Genomic DNA, 6,000 nt, shown 5'->3' on the forward strand with positions numbered 1-6,000 from the left:
TCTCGAAGCAATCCAATATGAGTGGGAGACGACCGACCTTTGCACAATTTCGCCAAAAGTTTGCCAGCCTTATTGCCGAACCTGTGCAAAGTTGCGGAAAGGTGCGCTTTATGGATGCGTTCCAACTTGTCCGCCCAGTCGTCAAAATTTTTTTGGGCCGTCAGCCATTCCTCCCGAGCCGCAGAAGAATCGGTCAGTACCACATTGCGCTGGGCCACTCGTAGACGTTTGCTAGCCGATTTGAACCCGCTGTTAGCATGCCTTTGAAAAGCCGCCGCATAGAAAATGATACGACCTCTCAAGCAGGCCTTACCGCTTCCCAAAATAGGTGGGGGGAGATAGAGTGTGCCGCATTATTGTGCGAGTATTCTGTCCAAGTACGCTCCAGGAAAGCTTTAAAGTCATCGTTATTGGATAAGTAGGATGGGAACCGCCATACAATTGGAGCAGCCGGAACATCTGCCAGCTCTAGGGAAATGGAGATCGGGGAATGATCTGATATTGCCATTTCGTGTATAGTAGCGTCCTATGTCAGCGGGAGGAGGAAGTCGGAGCAAAAGAAATAGTCTATTCTCGTAAACGTCTTATGAGGATGGGAGTAAAAGGTGTATTCGCGATTCTCCGGGTGAAAGTGTCGCTATACGTCGGTCAACGAGAGAGAATCAATTAATGAGGCCAGGGGAGTTACATGCCCGGCCGTATGGGAATGGAAGGAGAGGATTTGTCTAAAACAACATCCATGACCGCGTTAAAGTCGCCTCCGACCAGGCGAGGGACAGTTGGTAACGTCAGTACACGGGCAGAGATCGAGGTATAAAAGGCTTGATCAAGGACATTGGGTGCATAAATGTTGGAAATGATAAATTCCTTGCTATGTAGCCGGACATGTGCCGAGACATAGCGGCCTTCTGAGTCTGCGTCCACCGAAAAAATTTCTACAGGGAGACGTTTATGAAAAAGTATAAGTACCCCAGCTTTCCGGCCTACAGCAGCCGAACCCACTACCTTTCCTACCCAGAGCTTCTCCATGCGCGCCATATCGTCGGTCAGAAGGTGAGATTCCTGGATAAGAGCGATGTCCGCCTGGAGGCGTTTAAGATGCCGTAAGACTTTCATCCTCTTAGCCGGGGATCGAAGACCCTTAACATTCCAGGTCACTATCATCATATATGGGGGAGAGATGGGATGTGAGTGCAAAAACATATATGGATCTTACCCATACCCAAAGAGAGATCGAGACATGATACGCACAATCGGACCCGCCGAGTAGTCACATGAGCGTGGTGAAAGAGAATCCTTGCCGCCGTGTAAATGACCTCTGAAAGGGGCTAACCAGGGAGGGGAGACATAGGGAAACTGGGTGGAAAGAGAAAAAACCTAGTAAACATAACAAGAAAGTCTTAGGAGCTTCACTTTTTTCCGCATGCGTATGCTACAGAGCACAGCCCCCCAAGCCGGACTCCGGGGACAAGGGGGGAGGGTCAACGCGGCCCATAAACGGTCTATCACCATAGACTCTCGGGTCGCAGCCCGCACCAGGGTATCATGCAGCCATAACATACGCATCTGCATGGAAAAGGAAGCACATGTAGATCATTATATCAACAAGGCAGTAATACATAATAAACATACAAATTAACTCTACATGTGGAGGGTGGGCTCAGGAACCACACCGTGCCAGACGGCAAGAACCGCCCGGGCACTGGACCTGGAGGAAGATCACTCCAAGTCTCCTAGAGACAAAACAATAGCGTCTCAGGTTCGGAGAAGGATCAACGATGTGTACCAGATCGACCAGAGCTAACCACATCACAATATCTTTGCCGTTTAGGGGATTCCTTCCTGGGGCTCCGTTGGATTAAAGGTCTGGAAAAGGGAAGGGATTTAGCCGATGATGGGTGACCATTATCACCGTGTTGAAGAGAACGAACAAAGTTCTCTGCCTCTTCCGGATCTTGGAAAGACAATTGGTTGCCGTTTGGGGCGCGAAGGCGCAATGTCGCCAGATAGGCCAGGGTAAATTTCAAACGTTCCTGGTGAAGTTTGGAGCATACGGACTGGAAAGCTTTACGTCTTTTTGCGACGTCAACAGAATAGTCAGCAAATATGAGAATTTTCATGCCTTCAATCTGGAAATTGGAAGTCTGACGAAATTTTTGAAGGATGGCAGATTTGTCCGCGTAGTTTAAATACTTGACGATGATGGGGCGAGGGGTCTTGCGTTCCTCGGAATAAAGACCCATTCTGTGAGCCCGTTCCACTATGCAGGTGCCTTGTAGGCCCAAGGCAGCAGGGATCTTCTTAGCGCACAGTTCAGGGATGGCCGAGGGCGCAATGTTTTCCGGGACCCCAATAAATCTCAGGTTGCTCCGGCGAGATCTATTCTCTAAATCCTCCAATTTGTCCATAATGACGCGATTTACAGTAATTTATCTTGAGATTGCTCCGTGCCCTGAAATTGATAAAGCTCATCCTTCACACCAGAGAGGCGACTTTCCACCTCTGTTAAGCGGTTTGCATGGGCATCCAGCTCCCTCTTTATAGTCGCCATGCCAGCAGCAACAGCCCGCTCCACAGAGGCCGCAATTGTAGGAGTGAGCAGGGCCACTACAGCTTGGGCTATTTTGTCTGTGGAGGGGTCCGGAGCAGAAGGGGTGACAGTGTGAGGCTGCTGGGGAGCGTCCGTGGGCTGCAGGGATGTGTCCATTGCTGCAGCGTCTGGATGTGTGCCGGTGCAGGCTGAGACCGCAGCCTCAATTAATGCGGGGCCCGGCGGGGGACGCGGCGCGGTTTTTTCCAGGAATCGCTCCATCGGAGCAGGGGCAAAAGATTACTGCCGAGTCCCGGAAGGTTCCCAAGCCGGTGGAGATGCGTGGAGGCTAGCAGGTATCGTGGGGCCGGTTTTGTAGGCAGTTTTAGGGAGTCACAGCGCGGGAGCTGCAGGAGGCTCACCTACTCCATGCGGCTAGATAAGCTACACATAATAAACTTAATAAACCTAATTTATTACTTAAGACATAAATTAGGTTTATTAAGTTTATTATGTGTAGCTTATCTAGCTATATCTTTTTTTTGAAACTTATATTATGCTTACAAAATTCCACATATTCTGATTACAGACTCATTGGTTTCCTACTACAGTTAAATTGTATGTCTTAAAAAATAAGACAAATTAGTGGTGTTAAGCAACCTATCTGACAAAACATAACTGCTATGTCTCATAGGTGATGCTCATGAAAACTGTACATTATGATCTCAGCTGTGCAATTATAAAAAATGAAATATCTGGATTTTCATTCATTAGAGCAAGTAATTAAAGTATAGTATTACCTTCATTTTAATTACTTGCTAAATGGATAGAAAACAAGAAAAGGACTGGTTTGCCAGATGTTCTGCAATGGTATGATTTTGTTTCCCAAATAGAAATTAAAACAAAACTAAAATAAACTTGGTTTGAAACAAAATTTAAGTGAATAAAACCCCTTAAGAGCAACAATAGGTGCTGTAAAAAAATGTTTTCTGTGTATATTAGGAGCTTCTGAACTCCATTCCATTAGTTCTCAAAATAATGTAAATTAAGCACAGTGCATTGTGACAAATAAGTCACAGCAATGTTTTGAAGCTAAATTATTTATAGTCTTTGCCCATGTAGGAACTAGGGTCTTTTAATGACTAGAGATGATCGAACGGTTCGGGTCCACCATCGGTTCGGCCCGAACATTGGGTGTTCGAGGTTCGGCCGAATTTAGAACTTTTTGCCCAAAAAGTTCAGAATTCGGCAACCAGAACCGCCCAAAATGCAATGCTTCAGGAAATGGGCTTTAAAAGCCCGTGATTGGACCAGAACCATTAGCAAAAGCCAATTGAGGGGGCAGGAGAATGCTAGGAATGTGATTGGAGTGACTAGGGGGTCCCTAGACCAATCATTAGTGAATACGCCCCCCAGTATATAAGATTGCCCCCGCCATATTCCTAGCATTGTTATACTGGACATGGAAGAGAGTGGAAGCAGTTCTGTTCATTTTACTTTAAAAGTGTCATTTAGCATTTATTAGTGTGAGGAAAGGGATATCTAGTGTAGTTAGAGTGCTCCTTTACACTTTAGTTAGCTTCAAAAATTGAGTTTCTGTAGGGAAAGTGTTAAGTGTCAGGGGACCGTAGTGTAGTGTAGGGTTAACTGGCAGTGACTGCTATGGCAGGGTGACAAAACCCCTCCATAGCAGGGTGACCGCTATAGAGAAATTATCATTTCTCTGAATAGCTTCATCACACCCATATGGCTTCTCACCAGCCAAGCATTTTTTATGCTGCAGGGGCTGCCACTGCCAGTGCTTTTTTGAGGACATGTTTGATGTCAGATATGACATCTGAACATGTGTATAGGGGGTATATATAGACATATATGTCTGAATATATACCCCTAGACATATATAGGTGTGATAGTAGCAGAAAAAAATGCTTGCGCTAATGAAATCATTTACAGCAATATATTTCTGCTACTATCACACCTATATATGTCTAGGAGTATATATTCAGACATATATGTCTATATATACCCCCTATACACAAGTTCAGATGTTTTGCCTGCCTCAAAAGAACCCAAGAAAATGCCAAAAAAAACGCTAGCGTCAAAAAACAAAATGCCCAGGTGTGTTTTTGCTGGCATTTTTTGGGGGTTTTTGGAGGCAGGCAAAACATCAGAACTTGTGCACAGTACCACTATACACAAGTTCAGATGTTTTTCCTGACTGCAAAGATCCCAAAAAAATGCCTGCTATTAAACCGGCAAGGTGTTATAGCAGCGAAGCAAACCCCCTGTCAGAAAGTTTTCTAATACAAACAATCTTTTTTTTTTATGGTTCTGGACATGCTACAGAGCTGAAACTTCACATGTACACTTTTTAGACCCCCCAGATCTGAAATCCAAAGTAAAAATCAAAAAATCTCTCTCTTTTTTTTTTTTTAATTTTTTCAATAATTGGCTTTTTTATCAAAAATGACAATTTTTAAGAACTTTTTTTGTGTGATTTTGTGTCTGGGGGGTCTAAAATGTGTACCTGTGAAGTTTCAGCTCTGTAGCATGCCCAGAACCAGAAAAAAAAGGATTGTTTGTATTAGAAAACTTTCTGACAGGGGGTTTGCTTCGCTCCTGTAACACCTTGCCGGTTTAATAGAAGGCATTTTTTTGGGATCTTTGCAGTCAGGAAAAACATCTGAACTTGTGTATAGTGGTACTGTGCACAAGTTCTGATGTTTTGCCTGCCTCCAAAAACCCCCCAAAAATGCCAGCAAAAACACACCTGGGCATTTTTTTTTTTGACGCTAGCGTTTTTTTGGCATTTTTTGGGGTTCTTTTGAGGCAGGCAAAACATCTGAACTTGTGTATAGTGGTGTATATACACACATCCATATATTTATATACACACCTAGACATATATAGGTGTGATAGTAGCAGAAATATATGCTTGCGCTAATGAAATCATTTACAGTAATATATTTCTGCCTCAAAAGAACCCCAAAAAATGCCAAAAAAAATGCTAGCGTCAAGAAAAAAATGCCCAGGTGTGTTTTTGCTGGCATTTTTTGGGGGTTTTTGGAGGCAGGCAAAACATCAGAACTTGTGCACAGTACCACTATACACAAGTTCAGATGTTTTTCCTGACTGCAAAGAACCCAAAAAAATGCCTTCTATTAAACTGGCAAGGTGTTACAGGAGCGAAGCAAACCCCCTGTCAGAAAGTTTTCTCATACAAACAATCTTTTTTTTTCATGGTTCTGGACATGCTACAGAGCTGAAACTTCACATGCACACCTTTTAGACCCCCCAGATACTAAATCCAAAGTAAAAATCAAAAAATCTTTTATTTTTTTTATTTTTTTTCAATAATTGGCTTTTTTTATCAAAAATGACAGTTTTTAAGAACTTTTTTTGTGTGATTATGGGCCTGATTCATAGTACGGCGAATTGGCGTTTCAGCGTGATTTTGCGAAGCGGCGATT

The sequence above is a fragment of the Pelophylax lessonae genome (assembly GCF_965119305.1).
Source record: "Pelophylax lessonae genome assembly, chromosome: 2".
Taxonomy (NCBI): domain Eukaryota; kingdom Metazoa; phylum Chordata; class Amphibia; order Anura; family Ranidae; genus Pelophylax; species Pelophylax lessonae.